Source organism: Gasterosteus aculeatus, chromosome 13, assembly GCF_964276395.1.
Source record: "Gasterosteus aculeatus chromosome 13, fGasAcu3.hap1.1, whole genome shotgun sequence".
Lineage (NCBI taxonomy): Eukaryota > Metazoa > Chordata > Actinopteri > Perciformes > Gasterosteidae > Gasterosteus > Gasterosteus aculeatus.
The window spans coordinates 825,575-850,042 of NC_135701.1; the positions used below are offsets into that span (position 1 = coordinate 825,575).

The 24,468-nt window shown below is 41.7% G+C and overlaps 54 non-coding genes across 54 annotated transcripts; all 54 read left to right on the top strand.

Annotated features, from left to right (window-relative positions):
* Window positions 1-478: 478 nt before the first annotated feature.
* Window positions 479-561, top strand: trnal-aag (transfer RNA leucine (anticodon AAG)). Its single transcript has one exon. It is a non-coding gene; the product is annotated as a tRNA-Leu (tRNA).
* A 253-nt stretch (window positions 562-814) lies between these two features.
* trnal-aag (transfer RNA leucine (anticodon AAG)) lies at window positions 815-897 on the top strand. The gene has a single exon. It is a non-coding gene; the product is annotated as a tRNA-Leu (tRNA).
* Window positions 898-1,150: 253 nt separating this feature from the next.
* trnal-aag (transfer RNA leucine (anticodon AAG)) lies at window positions 1,151-1,233 on the top strand. Its single transcript has one exon. It is a non-coding gene; the product is annotated as a tRNA-Leu (tRNA).
* Window positions 1,234-1,469: 236 nt separating this feature from the next.
* On the top strand, window positions 1,470-1,552 carry trnal-aag (transfer RNA leucine (anticodon AAG)). The gene has a single exon. It is a non-coding gene; the product is annotated as a tRNA-Leu (tRNA).
* A 254-nt stretch (window positions 1,553-1,806) lies between these two features.
* On the top strand, window positions 1,807-1,889 carry trnal-aag (transfer RNA leucine (anticodon AAG)). Its single transcript has one exon. It is a non-coding gene; the product is annotated as a tRNA-Leu (tRNA).
* Window positions 1,890-2,142: 253 nt separating this feature from the next.
* trnal-aag (transfer RNA leucine (anticodon AAG)) lies at window positions 2,143-2,225 on the top strand. The gene has a single exon. It is a non-coding gene; the product is annotated as a tRNA-Leu (tRNA).
* Window positions 2,226-2,478: 253 nt separating this feature from the next.
* trnal-aag (transfer RNA leucine (anticodon AAG)) lies at window positions 2,479-2,561 on the top strand. The gene has a single exon. It is a non-coding gene; the product is annotated as a tRNA-Leu (tRNA).
* Window positions 2,562-2,797: 236 nt separating this feature from the next.
* On the top strand, window positions 2,798-2,880 carry trnal-aag (transfer RNA leucine (anticodon AAG)). Its single transcript has one exon. It is a non-coding gene; the product is annotated as a tRNA-Leu (tRNA).
* Window positions 2,881-3,152: 272 nt separating this feature from the next.
* trnal-gag (transfer RNA leucine (anticodon GAG)) lies at window positions 3,153-3,235 on the top strand. Its single transcript has one exon. It is a non-coding gene; the product is annotated as a tRNA-Leu (tRNA).
* Window positions 3,236-3,824: 589 nt separating this feature from the next.
* Window positions 3,825-3,907, top strand: trnal-aag (transfer RNA leucine (anticodon AAG)). Its single transcript has one exon. It is a non-coding gene; the product is annotated as a tRNA-Leu (tRNA).
* A 589-nt stretch (window positions 3,908-4,496) lies between these two features.
* On the top strand, window positions 4,497-4,579 carry trnal-aag (transfer RNA leucine (anticodon AAG)). The gene has a single exon. It is a non-coding gene; the product is annotated as a tRNA-Leu (tRNA).
* A 253-nt stretch (window positions 4,580-4,832) lies between these two features.
* Window positions 4,833-4,915, top strand: trnal-aag (transfer RNA leucine (anticodon AAG)). The gene has a single exon. It is a non-coding gene; the product is annotated as a tRNA-Leu (tRNA).
* A 253-nt stretch (window positions 4,916-5,168) lies between these two features.
* On the top strand, window positions 5,169-5,251 carry trnal-aag (transfer RNA leucine (anticodon AAG)). Its single transcript has one exon. It is a non-coding gene; the product is annotated as a tRNA-Leu (tRNA).
* A 236-nt stretch (window positions 5,252-5,487) lies between these two features.
* trnal-aag (transfer RNA leucine (anticodon AAG)) lies at window positions 5,488-5,570 on the top strand. Its single transcript has one exon. It is a non-coding gene; the product is annotated as a tRNA-Leu (tRNA).
* Window positions 5,571-5,823: 253 nt separating this feature from the next.
* Window positions 5,824-5,906, top strand: trnal-aag (transfer RNA leucine (anticodon AAG)). Its single transcript has one exon. It is a non-coding gene; the product is annotated as a tRNA-Leu (tRNA).
* Window positions 5,907-6,142: 236 nt separating this feature from the next.
* Window positions 6,143-6,225, top strand: trnal-aag (transfer RNA leucine (anticodon AAG)). Its single transcript has one exon. It is a non-coding gene; the product is annotated as a tRNA-Leu (tRNA).
* Window positions 6,226-6,479: 254 nt separating this feature from the next.
* Window positions 6,480-6,562, top strand: trnal-aag (transfer RNA leucine (anticodon AAG)). Its single transcript has one exon. It is a non-coding gene; the product is annotated as a tRNA-Leu (tRNA).
* Window positions 6,563-6,815: 253 nt separating this feature from the next.
* On the top strand, window positions 6,816-6,898 carry trnal-aag (transfer RNA leucine (anticodon AAG)). The gene has a single exon. It is a non-coding gene; the product is annotated as a tRNA-Leu (tRNA).
* Window positions 6,899-7,151: 253 nt separating this feature from the next.
* On the top strand, window positions 7,152-7,234 carry trnal-aag (transfer RNA leucine (anticodon AAG)). Its single transcript has one exon. It is a non-coding gene; the product is annotated as a tRNA-Leu (tRNA).
* Window positions 7,235-7,487: 253 nt separating this feature from the next.
* trnal-aag (transfer RNA leucine (anticodon AAG)) lies at window positions 7,488-7,570 on the top strand. The gene has a single exon. It is a non-coding gene; the product is annotated as a tRNA-Leu (tRNA).
* Window positions 7,571-7,806: 236 nt separating this feature from the next.
* Window positions 7,807-7,889, top strand: trnal-aag (transfer RNA leucine (anticodon AAG)). The gene has a single exon. It is a non-coding gene; the product is annotated as a tRNA-Leu (tRNA).
* Window positions 7,890-8,143: 254 nt separating this feature from the next.
* On the top strand, window positions 8,144-8,226 carry trnal-aag (transfer RNA leucine (anticodon AAG)). The gene has a single exon. It is a non-coding gene; the product is annotated as a tRNA-Leu (tRNA).
* Window positions 8,227-8,479: 253 nt separating this feature from the next.
* Window positions 8,480-8,562, top strand: trnal-aag (transfer RNA leucine (anticodon AAG)). Its single transcript has one exon. It is a non-coding gene; the product is annotated as a tRNA-Leu (tRNA).
* Window positions 8,563-8,815: 253 nt separating this feature from the next.
* trnal-aag (transfer RNA leucine (anticodon AAG)) lies at window positions 8,816-8,898 on the top strand. Its single transcript has one exon. It is a non-coding gene; the product is annotated as a tRNA-Leu (tRNA).
* Window positions 8,899-9,151: 253 nt separating this feature from the next.
* Window positions 9,152-9,234, top strand: trnal-aag (transfer RNA leucine (anticodon AAG)). Its single transcript has one exon. It is a non-coding gene; the product is annotated as a tRNA-Leu (tRNA).
* A 236-nt stretch (window positions 9,235-9,470) lies between these two features.
* On the top strand, window positions 9,471-9,553 carry trnal-aag (transfer RNA leucine (anticodon AAG)). The gene has a single exon. It is a non-coding gene; the product is annotated as a tRNA-Leu (tRNA).
* A 254-nt stretch (window positions 9,554-9,807) lies between these two features.
* trnal-aag (transfer RNA leucine (anticodon AAG)) lies at window positions 9,808-9,890 on the top strand. Its single transcript has one exon. It is a non-coding gene; the product is annotated as a tRNA-Leu (tRNA).
* Window positions 9,891-10,162: 272 nt separating this feature from the next.
* Window positions 10,163-10,245, top strand: trnal-aag (transfer RNA leucine (anticodon AAG)). Its single transcript has one exon. It is a non-coding gene; the product is annotated as a tRNA-Leu (tRNA).
* A 254-nt stretch (window positions 10,246-10,499) lies between these two features.
* On the top strand, window positions 10,500-10,582 carry trnal-aag (transfer RNA leucine (anticodon AAG)). Its single transcript has one exon. It is a non-coding gene; the product is annotated as a tRNA-Leu (tRNA).
* A 254-nt stretch (window positions 10,583-10,836) lies between these two features.
* On the top strand, window positions 10,837-10,919 carry trnal-aag (transfer RNA leucine (anticodon AAG)). The gene has a single exon. It is a non-coding gene; the product is annotated as a tRNA-Leu (tRNA).
* Window positions 10,920-11,527: 608 nt separating this feature from the next.
* Window positions 11,528-11,610, top strand: trnal-aag (transfer RNA leucine (anticodon AAG)). The gene has a single exon. It is a non-coding gene; the product is annotated as a tRNA-Leu (tRNA).
* Window positions 11,611-11,864: 254 nt separating this feature from the next.
* Window positions 11,865-11,947, top strand: trnal-aag (transfer RNA leucine (anticodon AAG)). The gene has a single exon. It is a non-coding gene; the product is annotated as a tRNA-Leu (tRNA).
* A 254-nt stretch (window positions 11,948-12,201) lies between these two features.
* Window positions 12,202-12,284, top strand: trnal-aag (transfer RNA leucine (anticodon AAG)). The gene has a single exon. It is a non-coding gene; the product is annotated as a tRNA-Leu (tRNA).
* Window positions 12,285-12,892: 608 nt separating this feature from the next.
* trnal-aag (transfer RNA leucine (anticodon AAG)) lies at window positions 12,893-12,975 on the top strand. Its single transcript has one exon. It is a non-coding gene; the product is annotated as a tRNA-Leu (tRNA).
* A 254-nt stretch (window positions 12,976-13,229) lies between these two features.
* trnal-aag (transfer RNA leucine (anticodon AAG)) lies at window positions 13,230-13,312 on the top strand. The gene has a single exon. It is a non-coding gene; the product is annotated as a tRNA-Leu (tRNA).
* Window positions 13,313-13,565: 253 nt separating this feature from the next.
* Window positions 13,566-13,648, top strand: trnal-aag (transfer RNA leucine (anticodon AAG)). The gene has a single exon. It is a non-coding gene; the product is annotated as a tRNA-Leu (tRNA).
* Window positions 13,649-14,253: 605 nt separating this feature from the next.
* Window positions 14,254-14,336, top strand: trnal-aag (transfer RNA leucine (anticodon AAG)). The gene has a single exon. It is a non-coding gene; the product is annotated as a tRNA-Leu (tRNA).
* A 590-nt stretch (window positions 14,337-14,926) lies between these two features.
* trnal-aag (transfer RNA leucine (anticodon AAG)) lies at window positions 14,927-15,009 on the top strand. Its single transcript has one exon. It is a non-coding gene; the product is annotated as a tRNA-Leu (tRNA).
* A 764-nt stretch (window positions 15,010-15,773) lies between these two features.
* trnal-aag (transfer RNA leucine (anticodon AAG)) lies at window positions 15,774-15,856 on the top strand. Its single transcript has one exon. It is a non-coding gene; the product is annotated as a tRNA-Leu (tRNA).
* A 272-nt stretch (window positions 15,857-16,128) lies between these two features.
* Window positions 16,129-16,211, top strand: trnal-gag (transfer RNA leucine (anticodon GAG)). The gene has a single exon. It is a non-coding gene; the product is annotated as a tRNA-Leu (tRNA).
* Window positions 16,212-17,152: 941 nt separating this feature from the next.
* trnal-aag (transfer RNA leucine (anticodon AAG)) lies at window positions 17,153-17,235 on the top strand. Its single transcript has one exon. It is a non-coding gene; the product is annotated as a tRNA-Leu (tRNA).
* A 590-nt stretch (window positions 17,236-17,825) lies between these two features.
* Window positions 17,826-17,908, top strand: trnal-aag (transfer RNA leucine (anticodon AAG)). Its single transcript has one exon. It is a non-coding gene; the product is annotated as a tRNA-Leu (tRNA).
* Window positions 17,909-18,672: 764 nt separating this feature from the next.
* Window positions 18,673-18,755, top strand: trnal-aag (transfer RNA leucine (anticodon AAG)). Its single transcript has one exon. It is a non-coding gene; the product is annotated as a tRNA-Leu (tRNA).
* A 272-nt stretch (window positions 18,756-19,027) lies between these two features.
* On the top strand, window positions 19,028-19,110 carry trnal-gag (transfer RNA leucine (anticodon GAG)). Its single transcript has one exon. It is a non-coding gene; the product is annotated as a tRNA-Leu (tRNA).
* A 608-nt stretch (window positions 19,111-19,718) lies between these two features.
* trnal-aag (transfer RNA leucine (anticodon AAG)) lies at window positions 19,719-19,801 on the top strand. Its single transcript has one exon. It is a non-coding gene; the product is annotated as a tRNA-Leu (tRNA).
* A 254-nt stretch (window positions 19,802-20,055) lies between these two features.
* On the top strand, window positions 20,056-20,138 carry trnal-aag (transfer RNA leucine (anticodon AAG)). The gene has a single exon. It is a non-coding gene; the product is annotated as a tRNA-Leu (tRNA).
* Window positions 20,139-20,392: 254 nt separating this feature from the next.
* On the top strand, window positions 20,393-20,475 carry trnal-aag (transfer RNA leucine (anticodon AAG)). Its single transcript has one exon. It is a non-coding gene; the product is annotated as a tRNA-Leu (tRNA).
* A 608-nt stretch (window positions 20,476-21,083) lies between these two features.
* On the top strand, window positions 21,084-21,166 carry trnal-aag (transfer RNA leucine (anticodon AAG)). The gene has a single exon. It is a non-coding gene; the product is annotated as a tRNA-Leu (tRNA).
* A 253-nt stretch (window positions 21,167-21,419) lies between these two features.
* trnal-aag (transfer RNA leucine (anticodon AAG)) lies at window positions 21,420-21,502 on the top strand. The gene has a single exon. It is a non-coding gene; the product is annotated as a tRNA-Leu (tRNA).
* A 605-nt stretch (window positions 21,503-22,107) lies between these two features.
* On the top strand, window positions 22,108-22,190 carry trnal-aag (transfer RNA leucine (anticodon AAG)). The gene has a single exon. It is a non-coding gene; the product is annotated as a tRNA-Leu (tRNA).
* Window positions 22,191-22,636: 446 nt separating this feature from the next.
* Window positions 22,637-22,719, top strand: trnal-aag (transfer RNA leucine (anticodon AAG)). Its single transcript has one exon. It is a non-coding gene; the product is annotated as a tRNA-Leu (tRNA).
* A 272-nt stretch (window positions 22,720-22,991) lies between these two features.
* Window positions 22,992-23,074, top strand: trnal-gag (transfer RNA leucine (anticodon GAG)). The gene has a single exon. It is a non-coding gene; the product is annotated as a tRNA-Leu (tRNA).
* Window positions 23,075-23,663: 589 nt separating this feature from the next.
* trnal-aag (transfer RNA leucine (anticodon AAG)) lies at window positions 23,664-23,746 on the top strand. The gene has a single exon. It is a non-coding gene; the product is annotated as a tRNA-Leu (tRNA).
* Window positions 23,747-24,267: 521 nt separating this feature from the next.
* Window positions 24,268-24,350, top strand: trnal-aag (transfer RNA leucine (anticodon AAG)). The gene has a single exon. It is a non-coding gene; the product is annotated as a tRNA-Leu (tRNA).
* The last annotated feature ends 118 nt before the right edge of the window (window positions 24,351-24,468 follow it).

The following is a 24,468-nucleotide window of genomic DNA, read 5'->3' on the forward strand; positions in this document are numbered from 1 at the left end:
TAAGTGCCACAAGGGAGGACGCTGCAGGTATCAGAGCTGATATTTCTCGCTCTTTTGTAAAAAAGGATGTGCAATTCAATGATATATGAAATGTAGGTTATCCTGCTATTTGTCATGATTTCAATGTTTGAGGTATTTTACAGTCAGGATGGCCGAGTGGTCTAAGGCGCTGCGTTAAGGTCGTAGTCTTCCCTGGAGGCAAGGGGTCAAATCACACTTCTGGCAAAAGGTTAAGACAATTCTTTAAATTTCTGTAAAGTCCAAAACAAGAGGTTGCGAGGGAAACCGTGAAAAAGGCATTCATGTAACAAATAAATGTCCACTTACGTGAATGTGTATGTGCCACAAGGGAGGACGCTGCAGGTATCAGACCTGATATTTCTCGCTCTTTTGTAAAAAAGGATGTGCAATTCAATGATATATGAAATGTAGGTTATCCTAGTATTTGTCATAATTTCAGTGTTTGAGGTATTTTTCAGTCAGGATGGCCGAGTGGTCTAAGGCGCTGCGTTAAGGTCGCAGTCTCCCCTGGAGGCGTGGGTTCAAATCCCACTTCTGACAGAAGGTTAAGACAATTTTTTAAATTTCTGTAAAGTCCAAAACAAGAGGTTGCGAGGGAAACCGTGAAAAAGGCATTCATGTAACAAATAAATGTCCAGTTACGTGAATGTGTATGTGCCACAAGGGAGGACGCTGCAGGTATCAGACCTGATATTTCTCGCTCTTTTGTAAAAAAGGATGTGCAATTCAATGATATATGAAATGTAGGTTATCCTAGTATTTGTCATAATTTCAGTGTTTGAGGTATTTTACAGTCAGGATGGCCGAGTGGTCTAAGGCGCTGCGTTAAGGTCGCAGTCTCCCCTGGAGGCGTGGGTTCAAATCCCACTTCTGACAAAAAGGTTAAGACAAGTGTTTTAATTGCTGTAAAGTCCAAAACAAGAGGTTGCGAGGGAAACCGTGAAAAAGGCATTTATGTAACAATAAATGTCCACTTACGTGAATGTGTATGTGCCACAAGGGAGGACGCTGCAGGTATCAGAGCTGATATTTCTCGCTCTTTTGTAAAAAAGGATGTGCAATTCAATGATATATGAAATATAGGTTATCCTGCTATTTGTCATAATTTCAGTGTTTGAGGTATTTTACAGTCAGGATGGCCGAGTGGTCTAAGGCGCTGCGTTAAGGTCGCAGTCTCCCCTGGAGGCGTGGGTTCAAATCCCACTTCTGACAAAAGGTTATAAGAAGTGTTTCAATTTCCGTAAAGTCCAAAACATGAGGTTGTGAGGGAAACCGTGAAGAAGGCATTCATGTAACAAGTGAATCCGAAGTGCCTCAAGGGAGGACGCTGCAGGTATCAGACATGATATTTCTCGCTCTTTTGTAAAAAAGGATGTGCAATTCAATGATATATGAAATGTAGGTTATCCTAGTATTTGTCATCATTTCAGTGTTTGAGGTATTTTACAGTCAGGATGGCCGAGTGGTCTAAGGCGCTGCGTTAAGGTCGCAGTCTCCCCTGGAGGCGTGGGTTCAAATCCCACTTCTGACAAAAAGGTTAAGACAAGTGTTTTAATTTCTGTAAAGTCCAAAACAAGAGGTTGCGAGGGAAACCGTGAAAAAGGCATTCATGTAACAAATAAATGTCCACTTACGTGAATGTGTATGTGCCACAAGGGAGGACGCTGCAGGTATCAGACCTGATATTTCTCGCTCTTTTGTAAAAAAGGATGTGCAATTCAATGATATATGAAATGTAGGTTATCCTAGTATTTGTCATAATTTCAGTGTTTGAGGTATTTTTCAGTCAGGATGGCCGAGTGGTCTAAGGCGCTGCGTTAAGGTCGCAGTCTCCCCTGGAGGCGTGGGTTCAAATCCCACTTCTGACAGAAGGTTAAGACAATTTTTTAAATTTCTGTAAAGTCCAAAACAAGAGGTTGCGAGGGAAACCGTGAAAAAGGCATTCATGTAACAAATAAATGTCCAGTTACGTGAATGTGTATGTGCCACAAGGGAGGACGCTGCAGGTATCAGACCTGATATTTCTCGCTCTTTTGTAAAAAAGGATGTGCAATTCAATGATATATGAAATGTAGGTTATCCTAGTATTTGTCATAATTTCAGTGTTTGAGGTATTTTACAGTCAGGATGGCCGAGTGGTCTAAGGCGCTGCGTTAAGGTCGCAGTCTCCCCTGGAGGCGTGGGTTCAAATCCCACTTCTGACAAAAAGGTTAAGACAAGTGTTTTAATTGCTGTAAAGTCCAAAACAAGAGGTTGCGAGGGAAACCGTGAAAAAGGCATTTATGTAACAATAAATGTCCACTTACGTGAATGTGTATGTGCCACAAGGGAGGACGCTGCAGGTATCAGAGCTGATATTTCTCGCTCTTTTGTAAAAAAGGATGTGCAATTCAATGATATATGAAATATAGGTTATCCTGCTATTTGTCATAATTTCAGTGTTTGAGGTATTTTACAGTCAGGATGGCCGAGTGGTCTAAGGCGCTGCGTTAAGGTCGCAGTCTCCCCTGGAGGCGTGGGTTCAAATCCCACTTCTGACAAAAGGTTATAAGAAGTGTTTCAATTTCCGTAAAGTCCAAAACATGAGGTTGTGAGGGAAACCGTGAAGAAGGCATTCATGTAACAAGTGAATCCGAAGTGCCTCAAGGGAGGACGCTGCAGGTATCAGACATGATATTTCTCGCTCTTTTGTAAAAAAGGATGTGCAATTCAATGATATATGAAATGTAGGTTATCCTAGTATTTGTCATCATTTCAGTGTTTGAGTTATTTTACAGTCAGGATGGCCGAGTGGTCTAAGGCGCTGCGTTAAGGTCGCAGTCTCCCCTGGAGGCGTGGGTTCAAATCCCACTTCTGACAGAAGGTTAAGACAATTTTTTAAATTTCTGTAAAGTCCAAAACAAGAGGTTGCGAGGGAAACCGTGAAAAAGGCATTCATGTAACAAATAAATGTCCACTTACGTGAATGTGTATGTGCCTTACACATGTGTAAGTGCCACAAGGGAGGACGCTGCAGGTATCAGAGCTGATATTTCTCGCTCTTTTGTAAAAAAGGATGTGCAATTCAATGATAAATGAAATGTAGGTGATCCTGCTATTTGTCATATTTTCAATGTTTTAGGTATTTTGCAGTCAGGATGGCCGAGTGGTCTAAGGCGCTGCGTTGAGGCCGCAGTCTCCCCTGGAGGCGTGGGTTCAAATCCCAATTCTGACAGAAGGTTAAGACAATTCTTTAAATTTCTGTAAAGTCCAAAACAAGAGGTTGCGAGGGAAACCGTGAAAAAGGCATTCATGTAACGAATAAATGTCCACTTACGTGAATGTGTAAGTGCCACAAGGGAGGACGCTGCAGGTATCAGAGCTGATATTTCTCGCTCTTTTGTAAAAAAGGATGTGCAATTCAATGATATATGAAATGTAGGTTATCCTGCTATTTGTCATGATTTCAATGTTTGAGGTATTTTACAGTCAGGATGGCCGAGTGGTCTAAGGCGCTGCGTTAAGGTCGCAGTCTCCCCTGGAGGCGTGGGGTCAAATCACACTTCTGGCAAAAGGTTAAGACAATTCTTTAAATTTCTGTAAAGTCCAAAACAAGAGGTTGCGAGGGAAACCGTGAAAAAGGCATTCATGTAACAAATAAATGTCCACTTACGTGAATGTGTATGTGCCACAAGGGAGGACGCTGCAGGTATCAGACCTGATATTTCTCGCTCTTTTGTAAAAAAGGATGTGCAATTCAATGATATATGAAATGTAGGTTATCCTAGTATTTGTCATAATTTCAGTGTTTGAGGTATTTTTCAGTCAGGATGGCCGAGTGGTCTAAGGCGCTGCGTTAAGGTCGCAGTCTCCCCTGGAGGCGTGGGTTCAAATCCCACTTCTGACAGAAGGTTAAGACAAGTGTTTTAATATCTGTAAAGTCCAAAACAAGAGGTTACGAGGGAAACCGTGAAAAAGGCATTCATGTAAAGAATAAATGTCCACTTACGTGAATGTGTAAGTGCCACAAGGGAGGACGCTGCAGGTATCAGAGCTGATATTTCTCGCTCTTTTGTAAAAAAGGATGTGCAATTCAATGATATATGAAATGTAGGTTATCCTGCTATTTGTCATGATTTCAATGTTTGAGGTATTTTACAGTCAGGATGGCCGAGTGGTCTAAGGCGCTGCGTTAAGGTCGTAGTCTTCCCTGGAGGCAAGGGGTCAAATCACACTTCTGGCAAAAGGTTAAGACAATTCTTTAAATTTCTGTAAAGTCCAAAACAAGAGGTTGCGAGGGAAACCGTGAAAAAGGCATTCATGTAACAAATAAATGTCCACTTACGTGAATGTGTATGTGCCACAAGGGAGGACGCTGCAGGTATCAGACCTGATATTTCTCGCTCTTTTGTAAAAAAGGATGTGCAATTCAATGATATATGAAATGTAGGTTATCCTAGTATTTGTCATAATTTCAGTGTTTGAGGTATTTTTCAGTCAGGATGGCCGAGTGGTCTAAGGCGCTGCGTTAAGGTCGCAGTCTCCCCTGGAGGCGTGGGTTCAAATCCCACTTCTGACAGAAGGTTAAGACAATTTTTTAAATTTCTGTAAAGTCCAAAACAAGAGGTTGCGAGGGAAACCGTGAAAAAGGCATTCATGTAACAAATAAATGTCCAGTTACGTGAATGTGTATGTGCCACAAGGGAGGACGCTGCAGGTATCAGACCTGATATTTCTCGCTCTCTTGTAAAAAAGGATGTGCAATTCAATGATATATGAAATGTAGGTTATCCTAGTATTTGTCATAATTTCAGTGTTTGAGGTATTTTACAGTCAGGATGGCCGAGTGGTCTAAGGCGCTGCGTTAAGGTCGCAGTCTCCCCTGGAGGCGTGGGTTCAAATCCCACTTCTGACAAAAAGGTTAAGACAAGTGTTTTAATTGCTGTAAAGTCCAAAACAAGAGGTTGCGAGGGAAACCGTGAAAAAGGCATTTATGTAACAATAAATGTCCACTTACGTGAATGTGTATGTGCCACAAGGGAGGACGCTGCAGGTATCAGAGCTGATATTTCTCGCTCTTTTGTAAAAAAGGATGTGCAATTCAATGATATATGAAATATAGGTTATCCTGCTATTTGTCATAATTTCAGTGTTTGAGGTATTTTACAGTCAGGATGGCCGAGTGGTCTAAGGCGCTGCGTTAAGGTCGCAGTCTCCCCTGGAGGCGTGGGTTCAAATCCCACTTCTGACAAAAGGTTATAAGAAGTGTTTCAATTTCCGTAAAGTCCAAAACATGAGGTTGTGAGGGAAACCGTGAAGAAGGCATTCATGTAACAAGTGAATCCGAAGTGCCTCAAGGGAGGACGCTGCAGGTATCAGACATGATATTTCTCGCTCTTTTGTAAAAAAGGATGTGCAATTCAATGATATATGAAATGTAGGTTATCCTAGTATTTGTCATCATTTCAGTGTTTGAGGTATTTTACAGTCAGGATGGCCGAGTGGTCTAAGGCGCTGCGTTAAGGTCGCAGTCTCCCCTGGAGGCGTGGGTTCAAATCCCACTTCTGACAAAAAGGTTAAGACAAGTGTTTTAATTTCTGTAAAGTCCAAAACAAGAGGTTGCGAGGGAAACCGTGAAAAAGGCATTTATGTAACAATAAATGTCCACTTACGTGAATGTGTATGTGCCACAAGGGAGGACGCTGCAGGTATCAGAGCTGATATTTCTCGCTCTTTTGTAAAAAAGGATGTGCAATTCAATGATATATGAAATATAGGTTATCCTGCTATTTGTCATAATTTCAGTGTTTGAGGTATTTTACAGTCAGGATGGCCGAGTGGTCTAAGGCGCTGCGTTAAGGTCGCAGTCTCCCCTGGAGGCGTGGGTTCAAATCCCACTTCTGACAAAAGGTTATAAGAAGTGTTTCAATTTCCGTAAAGTCCAAAACATGAGGTTGTGAGGGAAACCGTGAAGAAGGCATTCATGTAACAAGTGAATCCGAAGTGCCTCAAGGGAGGACGCTGCAGGTATCAGACATGATATTTCTCGCTCTTTTGTAAAAAAGGATGTGCAATTCAATGATATATGAAATGTAGGTTATCCTAGTATTTGTCATCATTTCAGTGTTTGAGGTATTTTACAGTCAGGATGGCCGAGTGGTCTAAGGCGCTGCGTTAAGGTCGCAGTCTCCCCTGGAGGCGTGGGTTCAAATCCCACTTCTGACAAAAAGGTTAAGACAAGTGTTTTAATTTCTGTAAAGTCCAAAACAAGAGGTTGCGAGGGAAACCGTGAAAAAGGCATTCATGTAACAAATAAATGTCCAGTTACGTGAATGTGTATGTGCCACAAGGGAGGACGCTGCAGGTATCAGAGCTGATATTTCTCGCTCTTTTGTAAAAAAGGATGTGCAATTCAATGATATATGAAATATAGGTTATCCTAGTATTTGTCATAATTTCAGTGTTTGAGGTATTTTACAGTCAGGATGGCCGAGTGGTCTAAGGCGCTGCGTTAAGGTCGCAGTCTCCCCTGGAGGCGTGGGTTCAAATCCCACTTCTGACAGAAGGTTAAGACAATTCTTTAAATTTCTGTAAAGTCCAAAACAAGAGGTTGCGAGGGAAACCGTGAAAAAGGCATTCATGTAACAAATAAATGTCCACTTACGTGAATGTGTATGTGCCACAAGGGAGGACGCTGCAGGTATCAGACCTGATATTTCTCGCTCTTTTGTAAAAAAGGATGTGCAATTCAATGATATATGAAATGTAGGTTATCCTAGTATTTGTCATAATTTCAGTGTTTGAGGTATTTTTCAGTCAGGATGGCCGAGTGGTCTAAGGCGCTGCGTTAAGGTCGCAGTCTCCCCTGGAGGCGTGGGTTCAAATCCCACTTCTGACAGAAGGTTAAGACAATTTTTTAAATTTCTGTAAAGTCCAAAACAAGAGGTTGCGAGGGAAACCGTGAAAAAGGCATTCATGTAACAAATAAATGTCCAGTTACGTGAATGTGTATGTGCCACAAGGGAGGACGCTGCAGGTATCAGACCTGATATTTCTCGCTCTTTTGTAAAAAAGGATGTGCAATTCAATGATATATGAAATGTAGGTTATCCTAGTATTTGTCATAATTTCAGTGTTTGAGGTATTTTACAGTCAGGATGGCCGAGTGGTCTAAGGCGCTGCGTTAAGGTCGCAGTCTCCCCTGGAGGCGTGGGTTCAAATCCCACTTCTGACAAAAAGGTTAAGACAAGTGTTTTAATTGCTGTAAAGTCCAAAACAAGAGGTTGCGAGGGAAACCGTGAAAAAGGCATTTATGTAACAATAAATGTCCACTTACGTGAATGTGTATGTGCCACAAGGGAGGACGCTGCAGGTATCAGAGCTGATATTTCTCGCTCTTTTGTAAAAAAGGATGTGCAATTCAATGATATATGAAATATAGGTTATCCTGCTATTTGTCATAATTTCAGTGTTTGAGGTATTTTACAGTCAGGATGGCCGAGTGGTCTAAGGCGCTGCGTTAAGGTCGCAGTCTCCCCTGGAGGCGTGGGTTCAAATCCCACTTCTGACAAAAGGTTATAAGAAGTGTTTCAATTTCCGTAAAGTCCAAAACATGAGGTTGTGAGGGAAACCGTGAAGAAGGCATTCATGTAACAAGTGAATCCGAAGTGCCTCAAGGGAGGACGCTGCAGGTATCAGACATGATATTTCTCGCTCTTTTGTAAAAAAGGATGTGCAATTCAATGATATATGAAATGTAGGTTATCCTAGTATTTGTCATCATTTCAGTGTTTGAGGTATTTTACAGTCAGGATGGCCGAGTGGTCTAAGGCGCTGCGTTAAGGTCGCAGTCTCCCCTGGAGGCGTGGGTTCAAATCCCACTTCTGACAAAAAGGTTAAGACAAGTGTTTTAATTTCTGTAAAGTCCAAAACAAGAGGTTGCGAGGGAAACCGTGAAAAAGGCATTCATGTAACAAATAAATGTCCAGTTACGTGAATGTGTATGTGCCACAAGGGAGGACGCTGCAGGTATCAGAGCTGATATTTCTCGCTCTTTTGTAAAAAAGGATGTGCAATTCAATGATATATGAAATATAGGTTATCCTAGTATTTGTCATAATTTCAGTGTTTGAGGTATTTTACAGTCAGGATGGCCGAGTGGTCTAAGGCGCTGCGTTAAGGTCGCAGTCTCCCCTGGAGGCGTGGGTTCAAATCCCACTTCTGACAGAAGGTTAAGACAATTCTTTAAATTTCTGTAAAGTCCAAAACAAGAGGTTGCGAGGGAAACCGTGAAAAAGGCATTCATGTAACAAATAAATGTCCACTTACGTGAATGTGTATGTGCCACAAGGGAGGACGCTGCAGGTATCAGACCTGATATTTCTCGCTCTTTTGTAAAAAAGGATGTGCAATTCAATGATATATGAAATGTAGGTTATCCTAGTATTTGTCATAATTTCAGTGTTTGAGGTATTTTTCAGTCAGGATGGCCGAGTGGTCTAAGGCGCTGCGTTAAGGTCGCAGTCTCCCCTGGAGGCGTGGGTTCAAATCCCACTTCTGACAGAAGGTTAAGACAATTTTTTAAATTTCTGTAAAGTCCAAAACAAGAGGTTGCGAGGGAAACCGTGAAAAAGGCATTCATGTAACAAATAAATGTCCAGTTACGTGAATGTGTATGTGCCACAAGGGAGGACGCTGCAGGTATCAGACCTGATATTTCTCGCTCTTTTGTAAAAAAGGATGTGCAATTCAATGATATATGAAATGTAGGTTATCCTAGTATTTGTCATAATTTCAGTGTTTGAGGTATTTTACAGTCAGGATGGCCGAGTGGTCTAAGGCGCTGCGTTAAGGTCGCAGTCTCCCCTGGAGGCGTGGGTTCAAATCCCACTTCTGACAAAAAGGTTAAGACAAGTGTTTTAATTGCTGTAAAGTCCAAAACAAGAGGTTGCGAGGGAAACCGTGAAAAAGGCATTTATGTAACAATAAATGTCCACTTACGTGAATGTGTATGTGCCACAAGGGAGGACGCTGCAGGTATCAGAGCTGATATTTCTCGCTCTTTTGTAAAAAAGGATGTGCAATTCAATGATATATGAAATATAGGTTATCCTGCTATTTGTCATAATTTCAGTGTTTGAGGTATTTTACAGTCAGGATGGCCGAGTGGTCTAAGGCGCTGCGTTAAGGTCGCAGTCTCCCCTGGAGGCGTGGGTTCAAATCCCACTTCTGACAAAAGGTTATAAGAAGTGTTTCAATTTCCGTAAAGTCCAAAACATGAGGTTGTGAGGGAAACCGTGAAGAAGGCATTCATGTAACAAGTGAATCCGAAGTGCCTCAAGGGAGGACGCTGCAGGTATCAGACATGATATTTCTCGCTCTTTTGTAAAAAAGGATGTGCAATTCAATGATATATGAAATGTAGGTTATCCTAGTATTTGTCATCATTTCAGTGTTTGAGGTATTTTACAGTCAGGATGGCCGAGTGGTCTAAGGCGCTGCGTTAAGGTCGCAGTCTCCCCTGGAGGCGTGGGTTCAAATCCCACTTCTGACAAAAAGGTTAAGACAAGTGTTTTAATTTCTGTAAAGTCCAAAACAAGAGGTTGCGAGGGAAACCGTGAAAAAGGCATTCATGTAACAAATAAATGTCCAGTTACGTGAATGTGTATGTGCCACAAGGGAGGACGCTGCAGGTATCAGAGCTGATATTTCTCGCTCTTTTGTAAAAAAGGATGTGCAATTCAATGATATATGAAATATAGGTTATCCTAGTATTTGTCATAATTTCAGTGTTTGAGGTATTTTACAGTCAGGATGGCCGAGTGGTCTAAGGCGCTGCGTTAAGGTCGCAGTCTCCCCTGGAGGCGTGGGTTCAAATCCCACTTCTGACAGAAGGTTAAGACAATTTTTTAAATTTCTGTAAAGTCCAAAACAAGAGGTTGCGAGGGAAACCGTGAAAAAGGCATTCATGTAACAAATAAATGTCCACTTACGTGAATGTGTATGTGCCTTACACATGTGTAAGTGCCACAAGGGAGGACGCTGCAGGTATCAGAGCTGATATTTCTCGCTCTTTTGTAAAAAAGGATGTGGAATTCAATGATAAATGAAATGTAGGTTATCCTGCTATTTGTCATATTTTCAATGTTTTAGGTATTTTGCAGTCAGGATGGCCGAGTGGTCTAAGGCGCTGCGTTAAGGCCGCAGTCTCCCCTGGAGGCGTGGGTTCAAATCCCACTTCTGACAAAAAGGTTAAGACAAGTGTTTTAATTTCTGTAAAGTCCAAAACAAGAGGTTGCGAGGGAAACCGTGAAAAAGGCATTCATGTAACAAATAAATGTCCAGTTACGTGAATGTGTATGTGCCACAAGGGAGGACGCTGCAGGTATCAGAGCTGATATTTCTCGCTCTTTTGTAAAAAAGGATGTGCAATTCAATGATATATGAAATATAGGTTATCCTGCTATTTGTCATAATTTCAGTGTTTGAGGTATTTTACAGTCAGGATGGCCGAGTGGTCTAAGGCGCTGCGTTAAGGTCGCAGTCTCCCCTGGAGGCGTGGGTTCAAATCCCACTTCTGACAAAAAGGTTAAGACAAGTGTTTTAATTTCTGTAAAGTCCAAAACAAGAGGTTGCGAGGGAAACCGTGAAAAAGGCATTCATGTAACAAATAAATGTCCACTTACGTGAATGTGTATGTGCCACAAGGGAGGACGCTGCAGGTATCAGACCTGATATTTCTCGCTCCTTTGTAAAAAAGGATGTGCAATTCAATGATAGATGAAATACAGGTTATCCTAGTATTTGTCATAATTTCAGTGTTTGAGGTATTTTACAGTCAGGATGGCCGAGTGGTCTAAGGCGCTGCGTTAAGGTCGCAGTCTCCCCTGGAGGCGTGGGTTCAAATCCCACTTCTGACAGAAGGTTAAGACAATTTTTTAAATTTCTGTAAAGTCCAAAACAAGAGGTTGCGAGGGAAACCGTGAAAAAGGCATTCATGTAACAAATAAATGTCCACTTACGTGAATGTGTATGTGCCTTACACATGTGTAAGTGCCACAAGGGAGGACGCTGCAGGTATCAGAGCTGATATTTCTCGCTCTTTTGTAAAAAAGGATGTGGAATTCAATGATAAATGAAATGTAGGTTATCCTGCTATTTGTCATATTTTCAATGTTTTAGGTATTTTGCAGTCAGGATGGCCGAGTGGTCTAAGGCGCTGCGTTAAGGCCGCAGTCTCCCCTGGAGGCGTGGGTTCTAATCCCACTTCTGACAGAAGGTTAAGACAAGTGTTTTAATTTCTGTAAAGTCCAAAACAAGAGGTTGCGAGGGAAACCGTGAAAAAGGCATTCATGTAACAAATAAATGTCCACTTACGTGAATGTGTATGTGCCACAAGGGAGGACGCTGCAGGTATCAGAGCTGATATTTCTCGCTCTTTTGTAAAAAAGGATGTGCAATTCAATGATATATGAAATATAGGTTATCCTGCTATTTGTCATAATTTCAGTGTTTGAGGTATTTTACAGTCAGGATGGCCGAGTGGTCTAAGGCGCTGCGTTAAGGTCGCAGTCTCCCCTGGAGGCGTGGGTTCAAATCCCACTTCTGACAAAAAGGTTAAGACAAGTGTTTTAATTTCTGTAAAGTCCAAAACAAGAGGTTGCGAGGGAAACCGTGAAAAAGGCATTCATGTAACAAATAAATGTCCACTTACGTGAATGTGTATGTGCCACAAGGGAGGACGCTGCAGGTATCAGACCTGATATTTCTCGCTCCTTTGTAAAAAAGGATGTGCAATTCAATGATAGATGAAATACAGGTTATCCTAGTATTTGTCATAATTTCAGTGTTTGAGGTATTTTACAGTCAGGATGGCCGAGTGGTCTAAGGCGCTGCGTTAAGGTCGCAGTCTCCCCTGGAGGCGTGGGTTCAAATCCCACTTCTGACAAAAAGGTTAAGACAAGTGTTTTAATTGCTGTAAAGTCCAAAACAAGAGGTTGCGAGGGAAACCGTGAAAAAGGCATTCATGTAACAAATAAATGTCCACTTACGTGAATGTGTATGTGCCACAAGGGAGGACGCTGCAGGTATCAGAGCTGATATTTCTCGCTCCTTTGTAAAAAAGGATGTGCAATTCAATGATAGATGAAATACAGGTTATCCTAGTATTTGTCATAATTTCAGTGTTTGAGGTATTTTACAGTCAGGATGGCCGAGTGGTCTAAGGCGCTGCGTTAAGGTCGCAGTCTCCCCTGGAGGCGTGGGTTCAAATCCCACTTCTGACAGAAGGTTAAGACAATTTTTTAAATTTCTGTAAAGTCCAAAACAAGAGGTTGCGAGGGAAACCGTGAAAAAGGCATTCATGTAACAAATAAATGTCCACTTACGTGAATGTGTATGTGCCTTACACATGTGTAAGTGCCACAAGGGAGGACGCTGCAGGTATCAGAGCTGATATTTCTCGCTCTTTTGTAAAAAAGGATGTGGAATTCAATGATAAATGAAATGTAGGTTATCCTGCTATTTGTCATATTTTCAATGTTTTAGGTATTTTGCAGTCAGGATGGCCGAGTGGTCTAAGGCGCTGCGTTAAGGCCGCAGTCTCCCCTGGAGGCGTGGGTTCTAATCCCACTTCTGACAGAAGGTTAAGACAAGTGTTTTAATTTCTGTAAAGTCCAAAACAAGAGGTTGCGAGGGAAACCGTGAAAAAGGCATTCATGTAACAAATAAATGTCCACTTACGTGAATGTGTATGTGCCACAAGGGAGGACGCTGCAGGTATCAGAGCTGATATTTCTCGCTCTTTTGTAAAAAAGGATGTGCAATTCAATGATATATGAAATATAGGTTATCCTGCTATTTGTCATAATTTCAGTGTTTGAGGTATTTTACAGTCAGGATGGCCGAGTGGTCTAAGGCGCTGCGTTAAGGTCGCAGTCTCCCCTGGAGGCGTGGGTTCAAATCCCACTTCTGACAAAAAGGTTAAGACAAGTGTTTTAATTTCTGTAAAGTCCAAAACAAGAGTTTGCGAGGGAAACCGTGAAAAAGGCATTCATGTAACAAATAAATGTCCACTTACGTGAATGTGTATGTGCCACAAGGGAGGACGCTGCAGGTATCAGACCTGATATTTCTCGCTCCTTTGTAAAAAAGGATGTGCAATTCAATGATAGATGAAATACAGGTTATCCTAGTATTTGTCATAATTTCAGTGTTTGAGGTATTTTACAGTCAGGATGGCCGAGTGGTCTAAGGCGCTGCGTTAAGGTCGCAGTCTCCCCTGGAGGCGTGGGTTCAAATCCCACTTCTGACAAAAAGGTTAAGACAAGTGTTTTAATTGCTGTAAAGTCCAAAACAAGAGGTTGCGAGGGAAACCGTGAAAAAGGCATTTATGTAACAATAAATGTCCACTTACGTGAATGTGTATGTGCCACAAGGGAGGACGCTGCAGGTATCAGAGCTGATATTTCTCGCTCTTTTGTAAAAAAGGATGTGCAATTCAATGATATATGGAATGTAGGTTATCCTGCTATTTGTCATAATTTCAGTGTTTGAGGTATTTTACAGTCAGGATGGCCGAGTGGTCTAAGGCGCTGCGTTAAGGTCGCAGTCTCCCCTGGAGGCGTGGGTTCAAATCCCACTTCTGACAGAAGGTTAAGACAATTTTTTAAATTTCTGTAAAGTCCAAAACAAGAGGTTGCGAGGGAAACCGTGAAAAAGGCATTCATGTAACAAATAAATGTCCACTTACGTGAATGTGTATGTGCCTTACACATGTGTAAGTGCCACAAGGGAGGACGCTGCAGGTATCAGACCTGATATTTCTCGCTCTTTTGTAAAAAAGGATGTGCAATTCAATGATAAATGAAATGTAGGTTATCCTGCTATTTGTCATGATTTCAATGTTTGAGGTATTTTACAGTCAGGATGGCCGAGTGGTCTAAGGCGCTGCGTTAAGGTCGCAGTCCCCTGGAGGCGTGGGGTCAAATCACACTTCTGGCAAAAGGTTAAGACAATTCTTTAAATTTCTGTAAAGTCCAAAACAAGAGGTTGCGAGGGAAACCGTGAAAAAGGCATTCATGTAACAATAAATGTCCAGTTACGTGAATGTGTATGTGCCACAAGGGAGGACGCTGCAGGTATCAGAGCTGATATTTCTCGCTCTTTTGTAAAAAAGGATGTGCAATTCAATGATATATGAAATATAGGTTATCCTGCTATTTGTCATAATTTCAGTGTTTGAGGTATTTTACAGTCAGGATGGCCGAGTGGTCTAAGGCGCTGCGTTAAGGTCGCAGTCTCCCCTGGAGGCGTGGGTTCAAATCCCACTTCTGACAAAAAGGTTAAGACAAGTGTTTTAATTTCTGTAAAGTCCAAAACAAGAGGTTGCGAGGGAAACCGTGAAAAAGGCATTCATGTAACAAATAAATGTCCACTTACGTGAATGTGTATGTGCCACAAGGGAGGACGCTGCAGGTATCAGAGCTGATATTTCTCGCTCTTTTGTAAAAAAGGATGTGCAATTCAATGATATATGAAATGTAGGTTATCCTGCTATTTGTCATATTTTCAATATTTGAGGTATTTTACAGTCAGGATGGCTGAGTGGTCTAAGGCGCTGTGTTAAGGTCGCAGTCTCCCCTGGAGGCGTGGGTTCAAATCCCACTTCAGACAAAAGGTTAAGACAATTCTTTAAATTTCTGTAAAGTCCAAAACAAGAGGTTGCGAGGGAAACCGTGAAAAAGGCATTCATGTAACAAATAAATGTCCAGTTACGTGAATGTGTATGTGCCACAAGGGAGGACGCTGCAGGTATCAGACCTGATATTTCTCGCTCTATTGTAAAAAAGGATGTGCAATTCAATGATATATGAAATGTAGGTTATCCTAGTATTTGTCATAATTTCAGTGTTTGAGGTATTTTACAGTCAGGATGGCCGAGTGGTCTAAGGCGCTGCGTTAAGGTCGCAGTCTCCCCTGGAGGCGTGGGTTCAAATCCCACTTCTGACAAAAGGTTATAAGAAGTGTTTCAATTTCCGTAAAGTCCAAAACATGAGGTTGCGAGGGAAACCGTGAAGAAGGCATTCATGTAACAAGTGAATCCGAAGTGCCTCAAGGGAGGACGCTGCAGGTATCAGAGCTGATATTTCTCGCTCTTTCGTAAAAAAGGATGTGCAATTCAATGATATATGAAATGTAGGTTATCCTAGTATTTGTCATAATTTCAGTGTTTGAGGTATTTTACAGTCAGGATGGCCGAGTGGTCTAAGGCGCTGCGTTAAGGTCGCAGTCTCCCCTCGAGGCGTGGGTTCAAATCCCACTTCTGACAAAAGGTTAAGACAATTCTTTAAATTTCTGTAAAGTCCAAAACAAGAGGTTGCGAGGGAAACCGTGAAAAAGGCATTCATGTAACAAATAAATGTCCACTTACGTGAATGTGTATGTGCCTTACACATGTGTAAGTGCCACAAGGGAGGACGCTGCAGGTATCAGAGCTGATATTTCTCGCTCTTTTGTAAAAAAGGATGTGCAATTCAATGATATATGAAATGTAGGTTATCCTGCTATTTGTCATAATTTCAATGTTTGAGGTATTTTACAGTCAGGATAAATGTCCACTTACGTGAATGTGTATGTGCCACAAGGGAGAACGCTGCAGGTATCAGACCTGATATTTCTCGCTCTTTTGTAAAAAAGGATGTGCAATTCAATGATATATGAAATGTAGGTTATCCTAGTATTTGTCATAATTTCAGTGTTTGAGGTATTTTACAGTCAGGATGGCCGAGTGGTCTAAGGCGCTGCGTTAAGGTCGCAGTCTCCCCTGGAGGCGTGGGTTCAAATCCCACTTCTGACAGAAGGTTAAGACAAGTGTTTTAATTTCTGTAAAGTCCAAAACAAGAGGTTGCGAGGGAAACCGTGAAAAAGGCATTCATGTAACAAATAAATGTCCACTTACGTGAATGTGTATGTGCCTTACACATGTGTAAGTGCCACAAGGGAGGACGCTGCAGGTATCAGAGCTGATATTTCTCGCTCTTTTGTAAAAAAGGATGTGCAATTCAATGATAAATGAAATGTAGGTTATCCTGCTATTTGTCATATTTTCAATGTTTTAGGTATTTTGCAGTCAGGATGGCCGAGTGGTCTAAGGCGCTGCGTTGAGGCCGCAGTCTCCCCTGGAGGCGTGGGTTCAAATCCCAATTCTGACAGAAGGTTAAGACAATTCTTTAAATTTCTGTAAAGTCCAAAACAAGAGGTTGCGAGGGAAACCGTGAAAAAGGCATTCATGTAACGAATAAATGTCCACTTACGTGAATGTGTAAGTGCCACAAGGGAGGACGCTGCAGGTATCAGAGCTGATATTTCTCGCTCTTTTGTAAAAAAGGATGTGCAATTCAATGATATATGAAATGTAGGTTATCCTGCTATTTGTCATGATTTCAATGTTTGAGGTATTTTACAGTCAGGATGGCCGAGTGGTCTAAGGCGCTGCGTTAAGGTCGTAGTCTTCCCTGGAGGCAAGGGGTCAAATCACACTTCTGGCAAAAGGTTAAGACAATTCTTTAAATTTCTGTAAAGTCCAAAACAAGAGGTTGCGAGGGAAACCGTGAAAAAGGCATTCATGTAACAAATAAATGTCCACTTACGTGAATGTGTATGTGCCTTACACATGTGTAAGTGCCACAAGGGAGGACGCTGCAGGTATCAGAGCTGATATTTCTCGCTCTTTTGTAAAAAAGGATGTGGAATTCAATGATAAATGAAATGTAGGTTATCCTGCTATTTGTCATGATTTCAATGTTTGAGGTATTTTACAGTCAGGATGGCCGAGTGGTCTAAGGCGCTGCGTTAAGGTCGCAGTCCCCTGGAGGCGTGGGGTCAAATCACACTTCTGGCAAAAGGTTAAGACAATTCTTTAAATTTCTGTAAAGTCCAAAACAAGAGGTTGCGAGGGAAACCGTGAAAAAGGCATTCATGTAACAATAAATGTCCAGTTACGTGAATGTGTATGTGCCACAAGGGAGGACGCTGCAGGTATCAGAGCTGATATTTCTCGCTCTTTTGTAAAAAAGGATGTGCAATTCAATGATATATGAAATATAGGTTATCCTGCTATTTGTCATAATTTCAGTGTTTGAGGTATTTTACAGTCAGGATGGCCGAGTGGTCTAAGGCGCTGCGTTAAGGTCGCAGTCTCCCCTGGAGGCGTGGGTTCAAATCCCACTTCTGACAAAAAGGTTAAGACAAGTGTTTTAATTTCTGTAAAGTCCAAAACAAGAGGTTGCGAGGGAAACCGTGAAAAAGGCATTCATGTAACAAATAAATGTCCACTTACGTGAATGTGTATGTGCCACAAGGGAGGACGCTGCAGGTATCAGAGCTGATATTTCTCGCTCTTTTGTAAAAAAGGATGTGCAATTCAATGATATATGAAATGTAGGTTATCCTGCTATTTGTCATATTTTCAATATTTGAGGTATTTTACAGTCAGGATGGCTGAGTGGTCTAAGGCGCTGTGTTAAGGTCGCAGTCTCCCCTGGAGGCGTGGGTTCAAATCCCACTTCAGACAAAAGGTTAAGACAATTCTTTAAATTTCTGTAAAGTCCAAAACAAGAGGTTGCGAGGGAAACCGTGAAAAAGGCATTCATGTAACAAATAAATGTCCAGTTACGTGAATGTGTATGTGCCACAAGGGAGGACGCTGCAGGTATCAGACCTGATATTTCTCGCTCTTTTGTAAAAAAGGATGTGCAATTCAATGATATATGAAATGTAGGTTATCCTAGTATTTGTCATAATTTCAGTGTTTGAGGTATTTTACAGTCAGGATGGCCGAGTGGTCTAAGGCGCTGCGTTAAGGTCGCAGTCTCCCCTGGAGGCGTGGGTTCAAATCCCACTTCTGACAAAAGGTTATAAGAAGTGTTTCAATTTCCGTAAAGTCCAAAACATGAGGTTGCGAGGGAAACCGTGAAGAAGGCATTCATGTAACAAGTGAATCCGAAGTGCCTCAAGGGAGGACGCTGCAGGTATCAGAGCTGATATTTCTCGCTCTTTTGTAAAAAAGGATGTGCAATTCAATGATATATGAAATGTAGGTTATCCTAGTATTTGTCATAATTTCAGTGTTTGAGGTATTTTACAGTCAGGATGGCCGAGTGGTCTAAGGCGCTGCGTTAAGGTCGCAGTCTCCCCTCGAGGCGTGGGTTCAAATCCCACTTCTGACAAAAGGTTAAGACAATTCTTTAAATTTCTGTAAAGTCCAAAACAAGAGGTTGCGAGGGAAACCGTGAAAAAGGCATTCATGTAACAAATAAATGTCCACTTACGTGAATGTGTATGTGCCTTACACATGTGTAAGTGCCACAAGGGAGGACGCTGCAGGTATCAGAGCTGATATTTCTCGCTCTTTTGTAAAAAAGGATGTGCAATTCAATGATATATGAAATGTAGGTTATCCTGCTATTTGTCATAATTTCAATGTTTGAGGTATTTTACAGTCAGGATAAATGTCCACTTACGTGAATGTGTATGTGCCACAAGGGAGAACGCTGCAGGTATCAGACCTGATATTTCTCGCTCTTTTGTAAAAAAGGATGTGCAATTCAATGATATATGAAATGTAGGTTATCCTAGTATTTGTCATAATTTCAGTGTTTGAGGTATTTTACAGTCAGGATGGCCGAGTGGTCTAAGGCGCTGCGTTAAGGTCGCAGTCTCCCCTGGAGGCGTGGGTTCAAATCCCACTTCTGACAGAAGGTTAAGACAAGTGTTTTAATTTCTGTAAAGTCCAAAACAAGAGGTTGCGAGGGAAACCGTGAAAAAGGCATTCATGTAACAAATAAATGTCCACTTACGTGAATGTGTATGTGCCTTACACATGTGTAAGTGCCACAAGGGAGGACGCTGCAGGTATCAGAGCTGATATTTCTCGCTCTTTTGTAAAAAAGGATGTGCAATTCAATGATAAATGAAATGTAGGTTATCCTGCTATTTGTCATATTTTCAATGTTTTAGGTATTTTGCAGTCAGGATGGCCGAGTGGTCTAAGGCGCTGCGTTGAGGCCGCAGTCTCCCCTGGAGGCGTGGGTTCAAATCCCAATTCTGACAGAAGGTTAAGACAATTCTTTAAATTTCTGTAAAGTCCAAAACAAGAGGTTGCGAGGGAAACCGTGAAAAAGGCATTCATGTAACGAATAAATGTCCACTTACGTGAATGTGTAAGTGCCACAAGGGAGGACGCTGCAGGTATCAGAGCTGATATTTCTCGCTCTTTTGTAAAAAAGGATGTGCAATTCAATGATATATGAAATGTAGGTTATCCTGCTATTTGTCATGATTTCAATGTTTGAGGTATTTTACAGTCAGGATGGCCGAGTGGTCTAAGGCGCTGCGTTAAGGTCGTAGTCTTCCCTGGAGGCAAGGGGTCAAATCACACTTCTGGCAAAAGGTTAAGACAATTCTTTAAATTTCTGTAAAGTCCAAAACAAGAGGTTGCGAGGGAAACCGTGAAAAAGGCATTCATGTAACAAATAAATGTCCACTTACGTGAATGTGTATGTGCCTTACACATGTGTAAGTGCCACAAGGGAGGACGCTGCAGGTATCAGAGCTGATATTTCTCGCTCTTTTGTAAAAAAGGATGTGGAATTCAATGATAAATGAAATGTAGGTTATCCTGCTATTTGTCATATTTTCAATGTTTTAGGTATTTTGCAGTCAGGATGGCCGAGTGGTCTAAGGCGCTGCGTTAAGGCCGCAGTCTCCCCTGGAGGCGTGGGTTCAAATCCCACTTCTGACAAAAAGGTTAAGACAAGTGTTTTAATTTCTGTAAAGTCCAAAACAAGAGGTTGCGAGGGAAACCGTGAAAAAGGCATTCATGTAACAAATAAATGTCCAGTTACGTGAATGTGTATGTGCCACAAGGGAGGACGCTGCAGGTATCAGAGCTGATATTTCTCGCTCTTTTGTAAAAAAGGATGTGCAATTCAATGATATATGAAATATAGGTTATCCTGCTATTTGTCATAATTTCAGTGTTTGAGGTATTTTACAGTCAGGATGGCCGAGTGGTCTAAGGCGCTGCGTTAAGGTCGCAGTCTCCCCTGGAGGCGTGGGTTCAAATCCCACTTCTGACAAAAAGGTTAAGACAAGTGTTTTAATTTCTGTAAAGTGCAAAACAAGAGGTTGCGAGGGAAACCGTGAAAAAGGCATTCATGTAACAAATAAATGTCCACTTACGTGAATGTGTATGTGCCACAAGGGAGGACGCTGCAGGTATCAGACCTGATATTTCTCGCTCCTTTGTAAAAAAGGATGTGCAATTCAATGATAGATGAAATACAGGTTATCCTAGTATTTGTCATAATTTCAGTGTTTGAGGTATTTTACAGTCAGGATGGCCGAGTGGTCTAAGGCGCTGCGTTAAGGTCGCAGTCTCCCCTGGAGGCGTGGGTTCAAATCCCACTTCTGACAGAAGGTTAAGACAATTTTTTAAATTTCTGTAAAGTCCAAAACAAGAGGTTGCGAGGGAAACCGTGAAAAAGGCATTCATGTAACAAATAAATGTCCACTTACGTGAATGTGTATGTGCCTTACACATGTGTAAGTGCCACAAGGGAGGACGCTGCAGGTATCAGAGCTGATATTTCTCGCTCTTTTGTAAAAAAGGATGTGGAATTCAATGATAAATGAAATGTAGGTTATCCTGCTATTTGTCATATTTTCAATGTTTTAGGTATTTTGCAGTCAGGATGGCCGAGTGGTCTAAGGCGCTGCGTTAAGGCCGCAGTCTCCCCTGGAGGCGTGGGTTCTAATCCCACTTCTGACAGAAGGTTAAGACAAGTGTTTTAATTTCTGTAAAGTCCAAAACAAGAGGTTGCGAGGGAAACCGTGAAAAAGGCATTCATGTAACAAATAAATGTCCAGTTACGTGAATGTGTATGTGCCACAAGGGAGGACGCTGCAGGTATCAGAGCTGATATTTCTCGCTCTTTTGTAAAAAAGGATGTGCAATTCAATGATATATGAAATATAGGTTATCCTGCTATTTGTCATAATTTCAGTGTTTGAGGTATTTTACAGTCAGGATGGCCGAGTGGTCTAAGGCGCTGCGTTAAGGTCGCAGTCTCCCCTGGAGGCGTGGGTTCAAATCCCACTTCTGACAAAAAGGTTAAGACAAGTGTTTTAATTGCTGTAAAGTCCAAAACAAGAGGTTGCGAGGGAAACCGTGAAAAAGGCATTTATGTAACAATAAATGTCCACTTACGTGAATGTGTATGTGCCACAAGGGAGGACGCTGCAGGTATCAGAGCTGATATTTCTCGCTCTTTTGTAAAAAAGGATGTGCAATTCAATGATATATGGAATGTAGGTTATCCTGCTATTTGTCATAATTTCAGTGTTTGAGGTATTTTACAGTCAGGATGGCCGAGTGGTCTAAGGCGCTGCGTTAAGGTCGCAGTCTCCCCTGGAGGCGTGGGTTCAAATCCCACTTCTGACAGAAGGTTAAGACAATTTTTTAAATTTCTGTAAAGTCCAAAACAAGAGGTTGCGAGGGAAACCGTGAAAAAGGCATTCATGTAACAAATAAATGTCCACTTACGTGAATGTGTATGTGCCTTACACATGTGTAAGTGCCACAAGGGAGGACGCTGCAGGTATCAGACCTGATATTTCTCGCTCTTTTGTAAAAAAGGATGTGCAATTCAATGATAAATGAAATGTAGGTTATCCTGCTATTTGTCATGATTTCAATGTTTGAGGTATTTTACAGTCAGGATGGCCGAGTGGTCTAAGGCGCTGCGTTAAGGTCGCAGTCCCCTGGAGGCGTGGGGTCAAATCACACTTCTGGCAAAAGGTTAAGACAATTCTTTAAATTTCTGTAAAGTCCAAAACAAGAGGTTGCGAGGGAAACCGTGAAAAAGGCATTCATGTAACAATAAATGTCCAGTTACGTGAATGTGTATGTGCCACAAGGGAGGACGCTGCAGGTATCAGAGCTGATATTTCTCGCTCTTTTGTAAAAAAGGATGTGCAATTCAATGATATATGAAATATAGGTTATCCTGCTATTTGTCATAATTTCAGTGTTTGAGGTATTTTACAGTCAGGATGGCCGAGTGGTCTAAGGCGCTGCGTTAAGGTCGCAGTCTCCCCTGGAGGCGTGGGTTCAAATCCCACTTCTGACAAAAAGGTTAAGACAAGTGTTTTAATTTCTGTAAAGTCCAAAACAAGAGGTTGCGAGGGAAACCGTGAAAAAGGCATTCATGTAACAAATAAATGTCCACTTACGTGAATGTGTATGTGCCTTACACATGTGTAAGTGCCACAAGGGAGGACGCTGCAGGTATCAGAGCTGATATTTCTCGCTCTTTTGTAAAAAAGGATGTGCAATTCAATGATATATGAAATGTAGGTTATCCTGCTATTTGTCATAATTTCAATGTTTGAGGTATTTTACAGTCAGGATAAATGTCCACTTACGTGAATGTGTATGTGCCACAAGGGAGAACGCTGCAGGTATCAGACCTGATATTTCTCGCTCTTTTGTAAAAAAGGATGTGCAATTCAATGATATATGAAATGTAGGTTATCCTAGTATTTGTCATAATTTCAGTGTTTGAGGTATTTTACAGTCAGGATGGCCGAGTGGTCTAAGGCGCTGCGTTAAGGTCGCAGTCTCCCCTGGAGGCGTGGGTTCAAATCCCACTTCTGACAGAAGGTTAAGACAAGTGTTTTAATTTCTGTAAAGTCCAAAACAAGAGGTTGCGAGGGAAACCGTGAAAAAGGCATTCATGTAACAAATAAATGTCCACTTACGTGAATGTGTATGTGCCTTACACATGTGTAAGTGCCACAAGGGAGGACGCTGCAGGTATCAGAGCTGATATTTCTCGCTCTTTTGTAAAAAAGGATGTGCAATTCAATGATAAATGAAATGTAGGTTATCCTGCTATTTGTCATATTTTCAATGTTTTAGGTATTTTGCAGTCAGGATGGCCGAGTGGTCTAAGGCGCTGCGTTGAGGCCGCAGTCTCCCCTGGAGGCGTGGGTTCAAATCCCAATTCTGACAGAAGGTTAAGACAATTCTTTAAATTTCTGTAAAGTCCAAAACAAGAGGTTGCGAGGGAAACCGTGAAAAAGGCATTCATGTAACGAATAAATGTCCACTTACGTGAATGTGTAAGTGCCACAAGGGAGGACGCTGCAGGTATCAGAGCTGATATTTCTCGCTCTTTTGTAAAAAAGGATGTGCAATTCAATGATATATGAAATGTAGGTTATCCTGCTATTTGTCATGATTTCAATGTTTGAGGTATTTTACAGTCAGGATGGCCGAGTGGTCTAAGGCGCTGCGTTAAGGTCGTAGTCTTCCCTGGAGGCAAGGGGTCAAATCACACTTCTGGCAAAAGGTTAAGACAATTCTTTAAATTTCTGTAAAGTCCAAAACAAGAGGTTGCGAGGGAAACCGTGAAAAAGGCATTCATGTAACAAATAAATGTCCACTTACGTGAATGTGTATGTGCCACAAGGGAGGACGCTGCAGGTATCAGACCTGATATTTCTCGCTCTTTTGTAAAAAAGGATGTGCAATTCAATGATATATGAAATGTAGGTTATCCTAGTATTTGTCATAATTTCAGTGTTTGAGGTATTTTTCAGTCAGGATGGCCGAGTGGTCTAAGGCGCTGCGTTAAGGTCGCAGTCTCCCCTGGAGGCGTGGGTTCAAATCCCACTTCTGACAGAAGGTTAAGACAAGTGTTTTAATATCTGTAAAGTCCAAAACAAGAGGTTACGAGGGAAACCGTGAAAAAGGCATTCATGTAACAATAAATGTCCACTTACGTGAATGTGTATGTGCCACAAGGGAGGACGCTGCAGGTATCAGAGCTGATATTTCTCGCTCTTTTGTAAAAAAGGATGTGAATGTGTATGTGCCTTACACATGTGTAAGTGCCACAAGGGAGGACGCTGCAGGTATCAGAGCTGATATTTCTCGCTCTTTTGTAAAAAAGGATGTGCAATTCAATGATATATGAAATGTAGGTTATCCTGCTATTTGTCATAATTTCAATGTTTGAGGTATTTTACAGTCAGGATAAATGTCCACTTACGTGAATGTGTATGTGCCACAAGGGAGAACGCTGCAGGTATCAGACCTGATATTTCTCGCTCTTTTGTAAAAAAGGATGTGCAATTCAATGATATATGAAATGTAGGTTATCCTAGTATTTGTCATAATTTCAGTGTTTGAGGTATTTTACAGTCAGGATGGCCGAGTGGTCTAAGGCGCTGCGTTAAGGTCGCAGTCTCCCCTGGAGGCGTGGGTTCAAATCCCACTTCTGACAGAAGGTTAAGACAAGTGTTTTAATTTCTGTAAAGTCCAAAACAAGAGGTTGCGAGGGAAACCGTGAAAAAGGCATTCATGTAACAAATAAATGTCCACTTACGTGAATGTGTATGTGC